We start from the raw sequence: 10,691 nt of genomic DNA, 5'->3' as shown, positions 1-10,691 counted from the left end.
TTTCTTGCTCCTGGGGCATGGAGAATAGCTGAAGAGAGAGGGAGAAGAGAGAGAGAGACTTAAGAGAAAGGGTTTTCGTATTCCTTGGCTTAATCAAACCTATACAGTGCATGTATATATAAACACAGGGTCAAGTGACCTAAACCCAAAACTCCCTTGACCAACTCTACGGGAGATTAGGTTAATCCAAGACCATGTATACCCATGACTCGACCTAATCTCACCTATCCTGGGCCCAGACCTGGTCCATAAAGAGTTGGTCCCTTGAGGCCCACATAACCTAGACCTCAAGAACCCGAAAGCCCCACAGCCTTTCAACCTAGGGCCCAACTAGCCCTAGAGCCTCCATGAAGCCCTCATGAATGATGGATCTTGGCCTTAGCCTTGGTCCCCTGGGCCTTGGGCACACCACCTGGATCACAACAATCTCCACCTTGGTGTCCCAAGACCTCAACCAGCTCCACTCTGTCCATCAGCCGAATCAGCTCAACACATCTCTGAAAGCTGTCCCGTGGAAGTACCTTCGTAAGTGCATCAGCTGGGTTCTCCTTGGTATGTACCTTTACCAGCTCCATCTCGTCATCCTCCACAAGCTCTCTGATCTGATGATACTGAATGTCGATGTGCTTTGTCCTTGCATGATAGACTGAGTTCTGTGCTAATAGAAGTGCACTCTGACTGTCACAGTGCACTCTAATGGCCTCCTGAGTAAGGCCCATCTCCGTCAACAAATCCTTCAGCCAAATTGCCTCCTTAGCTGCTTCTATCAGCCCGATGTATTCTGCCTCTGTAGTGGATAGGGCCGTGATAGGCTGCAGACTCGATCTCCAAGAAATAGGACCTCCATACAGGCTAAAGATGAAGCCTGTCGTAGACCTCTGGGTATCCACATCTCCATCGAAGTCTGCATCTACATAACTGCCAATCAGCCCCTGAGCCTCCTTGGACATGTCAGAGTATCCACTGCACCTCCTCGCTGTTCGTAGCAGATGCCAACTCCAACTGAACCCGCCAGGTATCTGAATATCCACTTCAGAGCTCTCCAGTGCTCCCTGCCAGGCTGTGCCATGAACCTGCTAACCTGACTCACTGCATGAGCGATGTCTGGCCTATAACAGACCATCGCATACATCAAGCTCCCAACTCCTGAAGCATAAGGAACCGTCTTCATCTCTTGAGCCTCCACCTCAGTCTGTGGCGTCATGGTCTTTGAGAGTCTGAAGTGACCGGCAAGTGGCAGCTCCGCCAGCTTTGCTCCCTTCATCCTGAACCTCTCTAAGACCTTCTGTATGTAGCCCCCCTGAGATAGATGCAGCACCCTCCGGGCTCGATCTCTGAAAATCTCCATGCCTAGGATCTTCCTTGCAGGGCCCAAATCCTTCATCTCAAACTCTCGAGATAAGGATGCCTTCAGATTCTGCACAACCTTCCTACTCTTGCATGCTATAAGCATGTCATCCACATACAAGAGTAGGAACACCCTAGAACCATCCTCAAGAGACTGAACATAAACACAGGGATCAAACTCGCATCTGAAAAGTCCAATACTGTGCACATAGGAGTCGAACCGCTTGTACCATTGCCTCGGCGACTGCTTCAGCTCGTACTGCGACTTCTGCAACAAATAAACCTTTTCCTCTGATCCTGGATCCCTGAAATCGGGTGGCTGCTCCATGTAAATCCTCTCCTCCAAATGCCCATGGAGGAACACCGTCTTGACATCCATCTGCTCCAGCTCTAAATCCTGAGCTGCTACAATGCTCAGCAACACTCTGATGGAAGTATGTCTGACGACGGGAGAGAAGATCACGCTGAAGTCGATGCCTTCCTTCTGGGAGTATCCCTTGACCACTAACCTTGCCTTGAATCTGATACCTCCCTGCTATGAAGGCCCTTCCTTGCGACTGTAGACCCATTTGCAGCCAATGGGCCTCTTCCCATGTGGCAACTGCACCAATCGCCACGTCTGGTTCTGGTGGAGAGACTGCATCTCCTCGGACATCGTCTGGATCCACCACTCTCTATCCTGGCTCTCAATAGCCTTCTGATACATATATGGGTCTCCATTCACTATCACTAGGGCATATGATAGTGTCTCCTCGAAGCCATATCGGTCCGATTGCCTGATGGTCCTCTTGGGCTTGTGTAGGGCAACACCGATATCAGTCCTCGATCCAGCTCGCTCCTGCTGGACCTCTTCACCTCTATCATCCGTCTGAGTCCTCTCCACCTATGGAGACACATTAGGTAAGTTCTCCACCTAAATGTCATGTCCTCCCATAGTACCTGCAAGAGGCAAAATCAAAGAGGTAAGCTGTCCAGCAGCACCCTGCTGGATCTCCTCCTGCTCCTGCTGCTCCTCCATGCCTGCTCACCTCCGTAGGACTGACTCCTCATCAAAAGTCACATCCCAACTAATGATGACCTTCTTTTTCAAGGGATCCCACAACCTGTATCTCTTAACTCCTCGCGGATAGCCTAGAAACACCGTCTTGTGTGATCTGGCGTCTAGCTTGCTCCGCTCACCAGCTCCAATGTGCACATAGGCCGTGCACCCAAATACCCGTAGATGGCCCAGCCCAACTGTCCTCCCAGACCACACCTCCTCTAGAAGCCTACCATCCAACCTGGTGTGAGGTGATCGATTGACCAAGTAACCCACTGCGTCAACTGTGTCAACCCAGAATGCCTTTGGAAGCCCTGCCTGCAGCCTCATGCATCGTGCCTTTTTCAGAAGTATTCTGTTCATCCTCTCGGCCACTCCATTCTGCTGTGGAGTCCCCTTAACTGAGAAGTATCTTCTGATCCCACACTCCTCACAGTAGTCCTAGAACTCTCTGCTGGTGTACTCCCCGTCATTGTCTGACCTCAGACACTTCACGCTCCTCCCCTGCTCTTTCTCCACCTCAGCTCTCTAGATTTTGAACTTGGTGAAGACCTCAGACTTCTCTCTCATGAAGTAAATCCAGAGTTTCTTTGAGAAATCATCAATCAGAGTGATGAAGTATCTGGCCCCATTTCTAGCTGAAACTGGGGCTGGTCCCCACACATCCGTGTGTACTAACTCCAGAGGGGCTGCACTGCGGGTTGTACTGATGTTGAACTGAACTCTCCTCTGCTTTTCCATCTGGCAAGACTCACAGATCTCTCCTATAGCACCATCCTCTAGATCAGAGATGAGTCCTCTCCTACTCAACTCCCTCAGCCCCTTGTCACCCATGTGGCCTAGGCGGTAGTGCCACATCTTGTAAGCCCCCTGCTGGTCCTGTGCTACAACTGCTGCATCAAACTCTCCGGTCACCACAGATCCCTCCATGCGATAGAGATTATTGTCCAACCTCCTGCCTCTCATCACCACCATAGCTCCATTGGAGATGTTTAATACTCCGCTTCTAGCCCTACTGCTGAAGCTGTATCCACTGCGCTCTAAGTAGCCTAGTGACACCAGATTCTTTTCCAGCTCCGGGACGTGCTTTACATTTGTCAATGTCCTCACAATCCTATCAAATATCCTCACCCTGACTGTCCCTATCCCAGCCACCTTGCAAGGATGATTGTCGCCTAGAGTCACTGATCCCTCATCTGTCTGGGTGTATGTCGCAAACCAAGACCTGTGTGGTGTGTAGTGATGTGAGCACGCAGAGTCTGGTGTCCACTCCTCTGTGTAATGCCTGTGACCATCTGATACCACAAGTAGATCATCCTCCACCTGCTGCCCAGCAACTGCACTCACTGATTCTGACCCACTTCTTTCTCCCTTCTTGCTCTTCCATAGTGGACATTCTCGCTTGAAGTGCCCGAACTCGTTGCACTTGAAGCATTGCATCTCTTTCTTTCCTTTCCTGGACTTGGACCGCCCCCTGGACTTGCTTCTGCCTCTGCCTCTACCTGTCCTCTCTCCTACTGCCAAACCCTCCTGGGGAGCCCGATCTCTGGTCAACTTTTTCCTTTGCTCATTAGACCTCAGCACCGAGACCATGTCCTCATATTCCAGAGTCTCCTTGCCGTAGAGCAGTGTAGTCACCAAAGAGTCATATGATCCTGGCAGTGAATACAAAAGCAACAGGGACTTGTCCTCCTCATCCAGCTTCACCCTGATATTCATCAACTCTGTGCACAACTGGTCGAACCTCTGAATGTGGCCAATCACATCAGATCCCTCCTGCATCCAAAGACTGTACAACCTCTTCTTCAGTATTAGCTTGTTGCACATATTCTTCCCCATACACATGGTGTGCAACTTCGACCAAAGGTCCTTCGGGGTCTTTTCTTCCAGCACTGAATACAACGTCGCATCCGTCAAACATCCTCTGATCACTGAGCATGCTTTCTTCTCCAACAATGCCCACTGTCTATCTGTCATTCCCTCAGGCTTCTCATCCAAAGTCTGATCCAGATCTACTTGCACCAGAAGATCCTCCACCCGGATTTTTCACATGGAAAAATTTCTCTTGCCATCAAACTTCTCGAAATCAATCTTCATATTGCTACCCATGATTGGATCCAAACCAAACAAGCAATATAAAATTAAGAAGTGTAGAATATACCTTGATGGTACCTTGCTGAAAATTTTCAGCACTTGGGATTGATAAACACTTAATTTAAGTCATTTAAAGTAGAAAATTATATTTAATTTATTTTATTTATTAATAATTTGATGTTTCTTTTTATGTTTTACAGGAAAGATGATCGCCGATACAAAGAGTCCGATTCATAGATCAAAAAGACTCAAGTTTGAAGAAAATTAGACTTAAAATAAAATTAAAATAAAAGAAGGATGCATACGGTATTATAGAAAATGAAGATACTAAACAAGAAATCCAAAATGATATAGACGTCATTGTGAAGAAACAAAAGTTTTTTTTTGGAATAAAAAAAAATAATGTTCACGCGACAGTGTTCACGTAGACGCGCGTGGGCGTGCGCGTGGGCGCGGGCGCGGGCGCGGACGCGGGGCGGACGCGAGCGCGGGCACAGGTGCGGCATCGCGAGCGGGCGTGCACAGACATGTGGGTGCGGGTGTCCAGGTGCGGGCGCGCGGTAGGCGGGTTTGTGGGGAGTTTTTGCTGGCGGACGAACAGATGCTTATTAAAGAAAAAAAATTAATATTTAGAAATACTTTGAGAGGAAAGATTTGTATTTTCTTTATTTATTTGTGATCTTTCCATCTCATCCATCCACTTTTAGTCTTTAGCATTTTTTTTAGTCCCACATCGAAAAATCATGTAAAACTCCTCCCTCCTAACACCTATAAAAAGACTTTTGTACTCTCATTGGAGGGGGAGTCCAGAAATTCTTCTAGAGCCTTGCATAGAGGAATAGAAAGAGACTACTTCATGACCAGCTAGGCTAGTAGTCTCGGGAGTGGAGAAGAAATTTTATAACGACACAGAGATGGTTTATTGTTCTAAACTTTCTTGTATTTCTTTATATGCAATAAAGATTATACTTTTTATCGTCATGAGTTCTTTATTTGCTCTCCCTCACATGCTTTTATTTATGCTTTCTTGTTAGATTAATATTAGGAACAACTTTTACTTTCCGGAGATGCACCGTGATATACGGATACGGAGCATGCCGAGAAAAGAAGAGTTGTTTACCTAGTACTTTTCGGAGACATGCCGTGATCTATAGGTACGGAGTGTGCCGAGGAAAGATAGGTATTTTTTCTAAGATTAATCACATCTATTTAATTAAAAAAAAAGAGATACAACTCTACTAGTACAAAATTAATTCAAAACTCCTGAGCTCTTTATTTTCTAATTACATCAATTTTAAGATAATTTATTTTCTAAATCAAAAACAATACTTCTTTCTTTTATTTTGCAATCTCAACTTAGCCCAAGGTCCCTGAGGATACGATCTTGACTCATCCTACCTACGTAGTGATAGAGTTATTTTTGATGCTATCAACGACTACGCACCAAATTTTGGCACCATTGCTGGGGACCTTGGCATGGTTGAATTAAAAAAAAAAAAACCACTGACATTTCATAACACTTAACTAAAATAGCGTAACCTCAAATATAAAAATTTCTAACTTGATTGGACACCTTGTTTCTTTGCATCTCATCTCCATAATTAATCTTAAGGATAATAACCCATTAATCAGATAAGGTGGGGATTTGATCACCCTTCCTTGGCCCACAAATCACTCCCTTGCATTTGCATAACCTAGACCTTAATCTAAAATTAATTAGACGTTGACCCCTAAGGATTTTGAGCTCAATAGGGTAAGAAAGCTCTAAAGTTGAACCGAGTGCGGATTGGTTAATTGCTCGGTGTCTAAGGTCAGTAGTTAAAGAAAGTGATTTTCAATTGGTTCCATTGACTGACCTGGCCAACTCAGTTGGTGTCTAAAGAAAGCAATGAGCAGGGAACCTCCCACATCTTAGGCTTACCTGGCCGAGTCAGTTAGTCAGTCTTGAGCTTGGAGTGCTCAAAGGCGGTCTTGGAAGTTAGGAGCTGTCTAGATCTAAGTTAACCTTAGAATAGAGAGTCTATGATTATTTAAGTTGATTGCAATTAATATCTAAACATTAACTAATTTCTCCCTTTTCATAGATTTAAGATTCTTCTCTTTAGATTTTCTTCATTCTTTTCTCACTTTATTATAAATATATATATATTATAAAAACTAAAATTTTCTGTGTTTGCTCTAAAGTACAATTGTAAGGTGTATACTTGGTCGTAGATCGTTACGACCAGAAATCCAACCTTTTGATCTAGAAATAGAAAGAACCTTTAGAGCCAACAGACGTAAAAATATGGATCAAAATCAGGAGAATGATCCACCCAGGCAATTGAAGGAGTACTTTACTCTTTCCACATATACCTACTCTCCTTGTATTCAAGTGCCCCCTATGGAGGCCACTCAATATGAAATTAAGTCCAGTATAATCCAAATGTTACATTCATTTTATGGACTTAGTAATGAGGACCCTTATAAACATCTTGAAGAATTTCTTGAGATATGCTCAACTGTCAAAATTCACAACTTCTCTGATGATGCTCTTAGGTTAAAATTATTCCCTTTCTCACTTAAGGACAAAGCCAAATACTGGCTACATACTTTGGATTCCATGACTATATGAACTTGGGACCAGCTGCAAGGAGAGTTTCTCAAGAAATATTTTCTCATAAAAAAAACTAAACAAATAAGGAAAGCCATAACTAGTTTTTTCCAATTAGATGGAGAAATGTTTCATGAAATATGGGAGAGATTAAAGGACCTTATTAGAAAATATCCCCACCATGTTGTACCCAAGTGGCAGTTAATCCAATATTTTTATGATGGGCTATCTGAAAGACATCGACAAATGATCGATGCATCATGCGATGGGATATTCATGCTAAAAAGTGAGGATGAGGCATGGCAACTGTTTGAAATTTTAAGTAAAAATTTATTACATCATATGTCTGCCTCTATTAGAGATAAACCCATGTTAAACCCAAAGAGAGGTGGAATATATGAAGTAGGAAATGCCATAGATATCCATCATAAGGTAGATGAACTATCCCAAAAATTAGATCGTCTTCTAAATACTGGATAATCTCCGATTCCACCTAACCCAATCCAAGAAGTTTGTGCATTGTGTGCAAGTCCGAACCATTTTGTTAGTGAATGCCCAGCCACACCTCAATTTTCTGAGTTTGTGCACGAGCAGGTTCAACAAGCTCAAGTCCAACAAGCTCGCAGATCAGGAAACGATCCTTATTCAAACACTTATAATCCCGGCTGGAGAAACCATCCAAATTTTTTCTGGAGACCACAACCAGTGGTTGGTCCTGCCACACCTCGACCTCAATATCAGGACCCAACATATAGGCATGGACTATACCATCAATTTCAAAATGTTCCTCAACCATCTACTACTGGTCACAGCTCAGCTTTTGAGAAAAAAGTTCTGAAAGCACTAGAACGATTAGAAGTGAACACTCAGATCCTTAACTCTCACACATAATCCATTGCTAAGCTAGAGATCTAAATAGGTCAACTAGCGACTGCATTCAGTAGGAGGGAAGGAGGAAAATTACCTAGCCAACCAAACAGCAACCCAAGAGGGCAATTTGTGATTGAGAGCTCTAATACCCCAAAAGTTTTTTCTGAACATACCAAATCAATCATGACTCTAAGAAGTGGGAAGGTCATTGAACATACTAGTATAACCAATGAGACCGACCCTAAACCTCTAACCGAAGCCAAATCACCCAAGAACAAGGAGGACCTGAAAATAGAGAAGGAACCAACTGCACCGGAATCATCTTACTTGCCCAAAGCCCCATTTTTGGATGCCCTGAAAGCCCCTATTCCTGCAGATAAAAGGGAGAAAAACTCGATGAGATGTTGGAATTATTTAAGCAAGTCCAAATTAATCTTCCCCTTCTAGATGCAATCAAACAGGTCCCTGCTTATGCCAAATTTTTGAAAGATTTGTGCACCCAAAAACGTAAATCTAGATCACAAATCTCAAAGAAAGTATGCCTCATTGAACAGGCGAGTTCTGTCTTCCAGCATGCCACTCCTCCAAAGCTTAAGGACCCAGGAGCCCCCATCATTTTTTGTGTTATAGGAGATTATCATATTGAAAAAGCTCTTCTGGATTTAGGGGCAAGTGTGAATCTTTTACCTAGTTCGGTGTATGAATTTTTTGGATTTGGAGAACTGAAACCCACATCAATCACACTGCAGTTAGCTGACAGATCAATTAAGAAACCACGTGGAATGCTTGAGGATGTCTTGGTCAAGGTAGATGAGTTTTACTTTCTAGTTGATTTTCTAATTCTCGACATGGAACTAAGTGGCAACCCCAGACAAATTCTCATTATCTTAGGATGACCCTTCCTAGCTACGGTAAATACATACATTAATTGTAGGACAGGAGTCATGGACGTATCATTTGGGAATAAGAAACTAAGACTGAATGTGTTTGGTGCTTTTCAAGGACCATCAATGGATAGTTGCTTCGAAGTAGATACACTATAAGATATTATAGAAGATGCAACACCCATAATTCTAGCACCAGACCCCTTAGATACTTGCTTAGCTCACTTTGGAGTGTATGACTTTGAGGAATATATGAAAGAAGTTAACATCTTGTTGGATACACCACACGATAAAACCACTCCTCCATGGACAATCAAGTATGAGCCATTGCCCACATTAGCCAGTACACCAATAGTCCCATCTTTAGAATCACCACCTACGTTAGAATTGAAACCCTTTCCTGCTACGCTCAAGTATGTATTTCTAGGACTCAATGATACCCTCCCGGCAATCATTGCATCAGACTTGACCCCTAATCAGGAAGCACAATTGGTTGGTATTCTGAAGGAACACAAAGAGGCTATCGGTTGGTCTATTGTCGATTTAAAAAAAATTGACCCCTCCATTTGCATGCACCATATTCATTTTGAGGAACATGCCAAACCCCATCGAGATATGCAGAGGAGATTGAACCCAAACATGCGTGAAGTAGTAAAGAAAGAGGTGGTAAAGTGGTTAGATGCTGGAATCATCTACCCCATATTCGATAGTAAATGGGTCAGTCCCACTCAAGTAGTACCTAAGAAATCAGATATTACTGTGGTTGAGAATGAAGAAGGTGAACTGCTTCCCACTCGCATATCATCTGGATGGCGAGTATGCGTAGATTATAGAAAATTGAATGCCGTTACTAGAAAGGACCATTTTCTATTGCCCTTCATCGATCAAATCTTAGAACGATTAGTAGGACAAAGTTTCTTCTATTTTTTTGATGGTTATTTAGGGTACAATCAAGTACCTATATTTTCAGATGACCAAGAAAAGACTACTTTCACCTGCCCCTATGGCACTTCGCTTTTCAGTGTATGCCATTCGAGCTCTGCAATGCACCCGCTATATTTCAACGGTGCATACTGGCCATTTTTTCGGATATAGTGGACAAATATCTTGAAGTTTTTATGGATGATTTTTCTGTGTTTGGAACCACTTTTGAGGATTATCTCCATAATCTTTCCAAAGTTCTTAAATAGTGTATGGAGATAAATCTTGTCCTAAGTTGGGAAAAGAGCCATTTCATAGTGCGGAAAGGAATTGTATTAGGACATATTATTTCTGAAAGAGGGATCGAGGTAGATAAAGCCAAAGTTGAGGTCATTTCAAAACTACCACCCCCTACTTCGGTCCGACAAATATGATCCTTCTTAGGTCATACCAAATTTTATAGATGCTTCATCAAAGACTTTAGCAAGATTTCAAGACCCTTGTGCAATCTGTTGGCCAAGGATACACCATTTGTCTTTGACGAAGACTGTTTGAAAGCGTTCAACACATTACGAACAGCCCTGACAACAGCACCTATAATAAAACCCCCTGACTGGTCCATTCTATTTGAGATTATGTGTGATGCCTCTGACTTTGCAATAGGTGCCGTCTTAGGCCAAAAAATTAATAAGGAGCCACATGTGATCTATTATGCTAGCAAGACTCTTTCCTATGCCCAATTAAACTACACTACAACAGAAAAAGAGCTACTAGCAGTAGTGTTCGCCCTTGAAAAATTTTGCTCATATCTGTTAGGATCTAAGGTTCTAGTTTACTCTGATCATGCGGCTCTAAAACATCTCCTCTCAAAGAAAGATACTAAACTACGTTTGATCAGATAGATCCTTCTTTTATAAGAATTTGATCTGAAAATTCGAGATAA

General features: G+C 43.2%; 1 non-coding gene across 1 annotated transcript; it reads right to left on the bottom strand.

Annotated features, from left to right (window-relative positions):
• Nucleotides 1-7,154: 7,154 nt before the first annotated feature.
• LOC140854882 (small nucleolar RNA R71) lies at nucleotides 7,155-7,260 on the bottom strand. Its single transcript, XR_012137976.1, has one exon. It is a non-coding gene; the product is annotated as a small nucleolar RNA R71 (small nucleolar RNA).
• Nucleotides 7,261-10,691: the final 3,431 nt, after the last annotated feature.

Source organism: Elaeis guineensis, chromosome 1, assembly GCF_000442705.2.
Source record: "Elaeis guineensis isolate ETL-2024a chromosome 1, EG11, whole genome shotgun sequence".
NCBI lineage: Eukaryota > Viridiplantae > Streptophyta > Magnoliopsida > Arecales > Arecaceae > Elaeis > Elaeis guineensis.
This window is presented reverse-complemented; position numbering and strand designations above follow the sequence as displayed.